At 44.5% G+C, this 10,097-nt stretch overlaps 1 pseudogene across 1 annotated transcript; it reads left to right on the top strand.

Annotated features, from left to right (window-relative positions):
* The first annotated feature begins 6,588 nt into the window (after positions 1–6,588).
* On the top strand, positions 6,589–9,674 carry LOC309542627 (NADH dehydrogenase [ubiquinone] flavoprotein 2, mitochondrial pseudogene; annotated as a pseudogene). The gene is made up of 2 exons: positions 6,589–6,621; positions 9,028–9,674. The product of its transcript is annotated as an NADH dehydrogenase [ubiquinone] flavoprotein 2, mitochondrial pseudogene (transcript).
* Positions 9,675–10,097: the final 423 nt, after the last annotated feature.

Raw genomic sequence — 10,097 nt, 5'->3', positions numbered from 1 at the left:
GAGCTTGAGCTCTTGGTACAGCAAACTAAATATGACATAATAGGCATCACTGAAACCTGGTGGGATAAGTCCCACGATTGGAATGTAATAATGGGGGGATACAATCTATTTCAGAGAAACAGACCAGACAAGAAAGGAGGAGGAGTGGCGTTATATGTCAAGGATGTGTATACCTGTGAAGAGATCCAAGATTTAGATCCTCAAAGCCAAAGTGAGAGCATTTGGGTCAAAATTAAGGGAGAGAAGAATAACAGAGACCTCATTGTGGGAGTTTACTATAGATCCCCAAGCCAAACGGAGGACATAGATGATGCCTTCCTGGAACAGATGGCCAAGCATGCAAAAGGAAGGGAGATAGTAGTAATGGGGGACTTCAATTACCCGGATATTTGTTGGACGTCAAACTCAGCCAAGAGCATAAGGTCAAACAGATTCCTCACTGGCCTTGCAGACAACTTCATTGTCCAGAAAGTGGGAGAAGCAACAAGAGGAACAGCCATTTTAGATCTGGTCCTAACCAATGTTGATGACCTGGTTAGTGGGGTAGAAGTGGAAGGATCATTAGGCGCGAGTGATCATGCTCTTCTGAAGTTTACTATACAGCGGAAAGGAGCAGCCAAGCATACTAGGACTCAATTTCTTGACTTTAAGAAAGCCGACTTCATAAAACTTAGGGAAGTGCTGGGTGAGATCCCATGGACAACAATACTAAAAGGAAAGGGAGTTCATGATGGCTGGGAGTTTGTTAAGAGGGAGATACTAAAAGCACAACGTCAGGCAATACCAATGAGACGGAAACATGGAAGGTGCCTAAAGAAGCCAGGGTGGCTATCTAAAGAACTTTTAACTGAATTAAGATTTAAAAAGGATGTGTACAAAAAATGGAAAAGGGGGGAAACCACCAAAGAGGAATTCAAACAAATAGCCAGCATGTGTAGACACAAAGTCAGAAAAGCTAAAGCACAGAATGAACTCAGGCTTGCTAGAGAGGTTAAAAGCAACAAAAAAGGCTTTTATGGGTATGTTCGTAGCAAAAGGAAGAACAAAGAAACAATGGGGTCACTCAGAGGAGAAGATGGTGAAATGCAAACAGGGGACACAGAAAGGGCTGAACTCCTCAATGCCTTCTTTGCCTCGGTCTTCTCCGATAAAGAAAACAATGCCCGACCTGAAGAATTTGGAGCAAATGATTCAGCAAAGGAAACACAGCCCAGAATAACTAAGGAGATAGTACAAGAATATTTGGCTAGTTTAGATGTATTCAAGTCTCCAGGGCCAGATGAACTGCATCCAAGAGTATTAAAAGAACTGGCAGATGTGATCTCAGAACCACTGGCAGTCATCTTTGAGAATTCCTGGAGAACAGGCGAAGTCCCGGCAGACTGGAGGAGGGCAAATGTTGTCCCTATTTTCAAAAAGGGGAAAAGAGAGGACCCAAATAATTACCGCCCAGTCAGTCTGACATCAATAGCAGGGAAGATTCTGGAGCAGATCATTAAGCAAACAGTCTGTGAGCACCTAGAAAGGAATGCTGTGATCACCAATAGTCAGCATGGATTTCTGAAAAATAAGTCATGTCAGACTAACCTGATCTCGTTTTTTGACAGAATTACAAGCCTGGTAGATGAAGGGAACGCAGTGGATGTAGCCTACCTTGATTTCAGCAAGGCATTTGACAACGTGCCCCATGATATTCTTGTAAAGAAGCTGGTAAAATGCGGTCTTGACTATGCTACCACTCAGTGGATTTGTAACTGGCTGACTGACCGAACCCAAAGGGTGCTCATCAATGGTTCCTCTTCATCCTGGAGAAGAGTGACTAGTGGGGTGCCACAGGGTTCTGTCTTGGGCCCGATCTTATTCAACATCTTTATCAACGACTTGGATGATGGACTCAAGGGCATCCTGATCAAATTTGCAGATGACACCAAACTGGGAGGGGTGGCTAACACCCCAGAGGACAGGATCACACTTCAAAACGACCTTGACAGATTAGAGAACTGGGCAAAAATAAACAAGATGAATTTTAACAGGGAGAAATGTAAAGTATTGCACTTGGGCAAAAAAAATGAGAGGCACAAATACAAGATGGGTGACACCTGGCTTGAGAGCAGTACATGTGAAAAGGATCTAGGAGTCTTGGTTGACCACAAACTTGACATGAGCCAACAGTGTGACGCGGCAGCTAAAAAAGCCAATGCAATTCTGGGCTGCATCAATAGGAGTATAGCATCTAGATCAAGGGAAGTAATAGTGCCACTGTATTCTGCTCTGGTCAGACCACACCTGGAGTACTGTGTCCAGTTCTGGGCACCACAATTCAAGAAGGACACTGACAAACTGGAACGTGTCCAGAGGAGGGCAACCAAAATGGTCAAAGGCCTGGAAACGATGCCTTATGAGGAACGGCTAAGGGAGCTGGGCATGTTTAGCCTGGAGAAGAGGAGGTTAAGGGGTGATATGATAGCCATGTTCAAATATATAAAAGGATGTCACATGGAGGAGGGAGAAAGGTTGTTTTCTGCTGCTCCGGAGAAGCGGACACGGAGCAATGGATCCAAACTACAAGAAAGAAGATTCCACCTAAACATTAGGAAGAACTTCCTGACAGTGAGAGCTGTTCGACAGTGGAATTTGCTGCCAAGGAGTGTGGTGGAGTCTCCTACTTTGGAGGTCTTTAAGCAGAGGCTTGACAACCATATGTCAGGAGTGCTCTGATGGTGTTTCCTGCTTGGCAGGGGGTTGGACTCAATGGCCCTTGTGGTCTCTTCCAACTCTATGATTCTATGATTCTATGATTCTATGATTCTATGAGGCTATGAAGCACATGGTTTAGGCCCGTACCAGGGAAGGCATGCCAGGGAGAGAGCCAGGTCTTTACAATGTACTACAGAGGGCAAGGCAAGGCTTTCCTCTGAAATAGCAAGACATACCCTCTGAAATTGCAAGACATACACACAAGTTTACAGCATAAGCCAGTGTGGTGTAGTGGTTAAGAGCGGTAGTCACGTAATCTGGGGAACCGGGTTCGTGTCTCCGCTCCTCCACATGCAGCTGCTGGGTGACCTTGGGCCAGTCGCACTTCTGTGAAGTCTCTCAGCCGCATTCACCTCACAGAGTGTTTGTTGTGGGGGAGGACGGGAAAGAAGATTGTTAGCTGCTTTGAAACTCCTTCGGGTAGTGATAAAGCAGGATATAAAATCCAAACTCTTCCTCTTCTTCTTCACGGCAGTTTTAAAACACAAGAAAGGCAGCAACTCACCTATGAGGAAAGGTTGCAATGTTTTGGACCTTTCAGGGCTCATCCAGACTTCCTTTTGTGCAACATTTTGAGTGTCAAAGCGCTTGTTTTTTTTTTGTTTTGTCACTGTGCTATCCCCACAAACCCTCTCTTCACCACTGAAAACATTTCTGCAGAAAACCTGACGTGCAGTTTCTTCTGATTCAGCCTTAAAGAACAGGTTTATACGGGGAACAGGCTTGGACCCCTCTCCTGGGCCGGAAATAAAAGCCCTCTTGGCCACAGTGGTCACGTGGGATGCCAGCTTCCAGGGCTGTGTGGAGGGGTGGGTGAGAGGGAGTGGAATGGATGGGAGCACAAATACACTTTCAACGGCCTAATGGCATCCGCGTGACCCAGGAGATCACAGTCACAGAGATAAGAAAAGAAGAGTTGTTCAATTGTCTGGAAAGGTCACTTCCTGTTTACCATGGAAAAGCCATTTTCAATGGAGCCCAGTGACGCAAGTGCATAGCAACACCGGGTGTTGAAATTTTGCGCTTGGTGCAACTGTTCCTGTGCCTCCCCACAAGCTACGCCACTGCTCTGCCATTCTTAACACCTGAGACGAGTTTGTAGGGATGGAGGTGGCCATTCAGATATTTGAGGCCAAAGTTGTTTAGGGCTTTAAAACAGCAGTGTGAGGATCGTGAATGGAGCCTGGAAGTAATCCACATCCTCACAAATCAGGTCCAGAAACAACCTCCAAATTCTCTTTAAAATATCGCCTCAAATGTTTATCACTGGTCCAACACATCACATGATCCACTATGTACAAATATTCCCACTGAGAGATACATCACAGGTTTGTAGCTTATCTGCAAAGAGCCCTGCCCCATCCTTAGACAAGCAGCCTTTCCTGCATCCATCTTCCACCACCCCACAGCCATGTAAATTATTCCAAGGAAGCGCCATGGAAGACAGCCAAGGTCTAACAAGAAATGCCCTGTGGTCATGTTTATGACACGTGACTTAGAAATTCTGCTTCGGGCTTTTTTCTTTCTTTCCTTTCCTCTTTTTCCTTTTTAGAAAGAGAGAAGGGGAATATTTATACATGAGGTCTGCCAATAGACCGTAGAAGCCTGACTATAAGATGTCTAGGGACACAATGCCAATTAGCTTTGAACGTAAGAGAAATTGCTGGCATTGGTGTTGGGCATGCAGTGGATTGAAAAGAAATAATGAGAAATATTCAAAGGTACTTCTTTCCTTTTCCTTTCTCCTTCTCGGCTGCTTTCTGTCTCCACCACAGAAAAAGCTTCCTCAAACTTTTAATGTGGTCTTCATTCAAAGTCGCATCGTTTGACTTTGCCTTTCACCATTCACCAGAAGCATGTTAAGTCAAGAGTGGGCAACCCTTGAGAGGTGCGTGGACCTTGGCTTAATTTCATTTGGGCCTTGGCCTAATTTCATGCAGGTGGAAAGGAGGCAGAAATGAATAGACAAGAAGGAGAGGAAGGCAGATAGAAGGTCAATCTAAGACCAATTATGAGAGCATTGCAGGACTGACAATAGTAGATCTGCCTTTAAGTGAACTGAATCTGGAGTCAAATGTGTTTGGGGCCACCTCCTCATGTTTGACTCCGGATTCAGTTCACTTAAAGGCAGATCTACTATTGTGAGTCCTGCAATGCTGTCATAATTGGTCTTAGATTGACAGGCCCAAATGGCGAATGAAGAAGAATTAATGGGGTGGGAGAAGATGAACTGAGCAGAGAACCTTTCAGAAGGATGCCCCGGCAAGAAGATCTCTCCACTCACTTTTATGATGTTGCTTGGAGGGAGCATAGACATTGGAGGAGACTCCATTAGGGCAAGTGAGGCAGTGTGGTGTAGTGGTTAAGAGTGGTAGTCACGTAATCTGGGTAACCGGGTTCGCGTCTCTGCTCCTCCACATGCAGCTGCTGGGTGACCTTGGGCCAGTCACACTTCTTTGAAGTCTCTCAGCCCCACTCACCTCACAGAGTATTTGTTGTGGGGGAGGAAGGTAAAGGAGATTGGGGAGTGAAAGGCGGGATATCAAATCCAAACTCTTCTTCTTCTTCTTCTTCCCTACTGTCAGGAGCATGTAAGCAAGAACTTGCAAGGTGTCAGTGAAGTTAACTCCTTATTCAAAGGAACATAACAGCTCATGCCTAGTGAGCAGAGAAGAGAAGAGCATTTTCCCCCAACAGATCTTACCCCAATGAGGCAGGACTGAAGGTCTCCACCTTCCCACAGATAAGTCTCCTTTCCCCCAAGGTCCTTCCCAAGCAATCTGAATCTCCAACACCTTGTCTGCCTCTGCTCCACCTTCTTCATACCTCTTTGGTTCTGGGAAACCAGGATGAAGGGGAGTTGGACACATCAGGAGAGGCTTCTTCAGCAGCCTGCTTCATCTCTGCCTCTTGCCCCACTCCCCTCTGCTTCAGCCTCCACTTCTGCCTCAAGTTCTGGACTGCTCTCTGCCACATACTCTTCCTGCTCACTAAACCCTGTTACCTAATCAGTTTTCAACACCTCCTCCTCCAGGTCTGTTCCATCTTCTCCCTCTGGATCCCATCATTGTCCCTGGGCTCTGAGCTTTCTTCACTTGGGGGTCTACTTGAGGGTTCCCCAGCTGATGCCTCCCATTACTACTCTGCTTCCAGCCTGTCCATGACATTTACTGCTCCAACCCAGCCCTCACCTGCCTACGTATCTTCTTACTTACATCCTGTTCAAGGTGTAGCATTGTCAGCATCCTGCCCTTGTAGAACTTGCCTGGGTGGAGGATGGGGATGGGTACAACACGGCCTGTCACTGGCTCTGGTGCCACCTGTTGGTCCTCTCTGCATTCTGCCCCACCAGACATGAGTGACACCTGCCACCAAAGGGGGTAGGCCGGAAAGCTTAGCCTCAGTCCCATCATGGGACTCCTTCCTTGAATAAATTGCAGGCTTTGCCTTATTAGTTTTAATTGGTTCCCACACTGACAGCTTTCTCTCTGAAGATATCTTGTTAATTAAATAAAGTGGCCCATAGTTTAACCCAGATACCTGTGTCCAACTCTCTATTTCAACCTTCGGTGGCAAGCACTGTTTCCTCCTCAAACCCGCAAACAGTTCTTCTTACTCCCCACTCCAAATTTTGCCATCCTCTCTCCTTCCCTCCCTCACCCCAAAACAGAACGAAGCAGTGCTTTGAATCCTTATTGAAATATGTATATGCAAGCAAGCAAACCAAACAAAGAGAAACATGATTCGACAAAGCAATGATCAACATGCAATAAGACAGGGCTTTATTTTTAAAGAAAGAGAGGAAAGAGAGCAGGAGATGAGAGTCAGGAAATGGTCGTGCAAGTCATTATGCAGAATAAGGAGGTATGTCAAGAGGCTGGGATTCTGGAGTGCAACACTTCAGATGGTTCACCATGAGAAACATGCACGCACACCAGAAACCTTAAACACTCTTTGCAAAATGTACAGTAGTTCATCAGGCGGAGGGGAATATCAAAGCTCTACATGGGGCTGCCTTTGAAAAGTGTTCAGAAGCTTCATCGGGTCCAGGAGGCTGCAGGCAGACTGCTTACTGGGGCTGGTAACAGGGAACATGTTACTCCCTTGTTAAAATAACTTCTGTTTCAGGGTACAATTCAAAGTGCTGGTTATGACCTATAAAGCCCTATATGGCTTGGACCAAGGCTATACCTAAAGCCTATACCAATGGTTCTCAAAAGGTGTGGCTTGTAGACCGTTAAGATAAATTATAGAACAAAAATTGAGAAAGATGGAAAGAATTTGCTGAAACAATTAATTGAACTAGAATACAAAAAAGGGAGGTGTGAGGAGGTCGACGAAACAAGCAAATGAAATGTAAAGATATGGAATATTGGATGTGTGTTTTAGCGTTATTGTTTCTTTTTGCTATATTGCTGTATTGTTTTTCTATGTTTTTCTTTTTATGTATTGTAATGTAGGTTCTGTTAATTTTTTTGTTGATTTCTTTTTTCATTTTTTTCCTCTCCCCCCCCTCTTTTCTGTAATTTATAAACTTCTAATAAATATCATTTAAAAAACAACAACAAAGGGTGTGGCTTGCCACACTGGTGTGGCAGAAGAGGATGGCAAGGGTGGCAGGGAGATTCAAGGACAATTAATAATAGTAATAATAATAATAATAATAATAATAATAATAATAATAATAATAATAATAAAATTTACACACCGCCCATCTGGCTGGGCTTCCCCAGCCATTCTGGGCGACTTCCAACAAAATATTAAAATACAGTAAACCATCAAACATTAAAACCTTCCCAAACAGGACTGCCTTCAGATGTCTTCTGAAAGTCTGGGAGTTGTTGTTCTCTTTGACATCTGGTGGGAGGGCGTTCCACAGGGTGGGTTCCACTACCGAGAAGGCCCTCTGCCTGGTTCCCTGTAACTTGGCTTCTCGCAGTGAGGGAACCGCCAAAAGGACCTCGGCACTGGATCTCAGTGTCTAGGTAGAACGATGCAGGTGGAGACGCTTCTTCAGGTATACTGGACTGAGGCTATTTAGGGCTTTAAAGGTCAGCACCAACACTTTGAATTGTGCTCGGAAACATACTGGGAGCCAATGTAGGTCTTTCAAGACTGGTGTTATGTGTCTCGATGGCCGCTCCCAGTCACCAGTCTAGGTGCCGCATTCTGGATTAGTTGTAGTTTCCGGGTCACCTTCAAAGGTAGCCCCACGTAGAGCACATTGGAGTAGTCCAAGCGAGAGAGAACCAGAGCATGCCCCACTTTGGTGAGACAGTCTGTGGGGAGATAGGGTTTCAGCCTGCATACCAGATGGAGCTGGTAGACAGCTGCCCTGGACACAGAATTAACCTGCGCCTCCATGAACAGCTGAGAGTCCAAAATGACTCCCAGGCTGTGCACCTGGTCCTTCAGAAACATTTGAGCATTTCAGTGCAGTATAATATAGTATAATATCTATATTATTATTATTATTATTATTATTATTATTATTATTATTATTAGCAGAATAGGGATAGATAGCTTTTCAGAATGAGAGCAAGGGCATCAAATGATACCGGGATAATCCTAGTTATGATCCAGAATCACCGTTCTAACCCAGTGCTGGAGAAGACCTGTCTATAATTATAATTATATTTTGGGAATATTCTTGTTCTTATGTAGTGGCATCGTTTTGTACTTTCTGGGTGCCCCATGATCAAATGATAAAGTAGCTGTGTTCTATGCTATAAATCAAGCACTGCTATTGTTAGAGGTATCGGTTGGTTGCTCGAGAGCAATCAGGCAATATGCCTCAATAGTCTGTTCTAAAGCTTTCTTATTGCTGGTAAAAACCTTTAGAATGCAGAGCACCTCTATTCCGTGTCTTGCTCACTCACTGGCAGAATCTGAGAGTGGGTGGTCCACCGCCTCGCCTCCTCCAAGCCCAGCACCTCCTCTCCACTACAGGCGTGGCTTCCTTCCTCCGCTGAGGAAGTGCTGCTTCCCACGATCTTTGGGGGCTCTCTGTAATCCATCCGGCTTTTCCCCTCTTGCCCCTGCGCCGATGGCAGTTCCCTGACAGCTAGGCATTGTTTCTTTTTGTTTTCCAATTCATTTCTTATCAGTTAAACAAAATGGAGTGGTGCGAGCAAATTTTTATACCAAAGTGTGGCCTAGAGAAACAAGTTTGAGAACCACTGCCCTATACAAACCTGCCTGGGGAAAAGATCCTCAGGTGAGCACCTTATTTGGTCCCATCAGCATCAGACGCACAGTTGGTGGTGATAGAAGAGAAAGAGGCTTTTCTACTATAAGCGAATAGAGGCAATAGTAAGCAACTATCCAGAGGGACACAAATCTGGAGCAGTGATGTCAGTCCTGGATCTAGCCCAAAGACAGCATGGATGGCTCCCTATATCAGCGATGAATAAGGTTGCTGAGATTCTAGACATACCTCCCATGAGAATTTATGAAGTAGCAACCTTTTATACAATGTATAATCGTAAACCCGTTGGGAAATACCATATTCAGATCTGCACCACTACGCCTTGCACGCCGTGTGACTCGGATAGCATATTAGAAGCCATTCAGAAGAAGCTTGGTATAAAAGTTGGAGAAACAACACCTGATAAACTCTTCACTCTGATTGAAGTGGAATGTTTGGGGGCTTGCGTAAATGCACCAATGGTACAAATAAATGATAACTATTATGAAGATCTGACAACAAAAGACATAGAAGACATAACTGATGAACTAAAAGCTGGAAAAGTTCCAAAACCTGGACCAAGGAGTGGGAGCTTCTCTTGTGAGCCAGCTGGTGGTCTCACTTCTCTGACAGAACCACCCAAGGGACCTGGTTTTGGAGTTCGGCCAGACCTTTAAGACTATTGTTCTAGCTGTAAGGAACTACTTCAGAAAATAAAATCTGAACTGCATACAGATGAAAAAGAAAAAGAAAAAAAAGAGAAAGAGGCTTTTCTGTGGCTACTCCATCATTGTGAGAGTCCCTCCCCAAAGAGATTGGACTGGCTCCCTCCTTTTTATCTTTCCACCAGTGGTCTAAGACTTTCCTGCTCAGACAGGCATTTTTAAAGTAAGGATTCATCCAGACTTCCTTTTGTGCCACATTTCTATTCTTCCCCCCCCAAAAAAATATATTCATTTCATAACACTAATAAACGACACAAACAAACAAACAAAAACAATACATTCTTGTCTTATCCCTATTTTTTCTAAACATTGTTAGGTGAGCTTCCCCAAGTTCCCCCATCTGATTTTCATTTTACCTCATCTTTAGCAGTTTACATATATCATAATTGTAAACCATTTTTTATCACACTTACTTTTACCATTAAAAT

The sequence above is a fragment of the Podarcis vaucheri genome (assembly GCF_965113315.1).
Source record: "Podarcis vaucheri genome assembly, chromosome: 11".
Classification (NCBI taxonomy): domain Eukaryota; kingdom Metazoa; phylum Chordata; class Lepidosauria; order Squamata; family Lacertidae; genus Podarcis; species Podarcis vaucheri.
The sequence above is the reverse complement of the archived record's forward strand: the minus strand, read 5'-3'. Positions and strand labels throughout refer to the sequence as shown.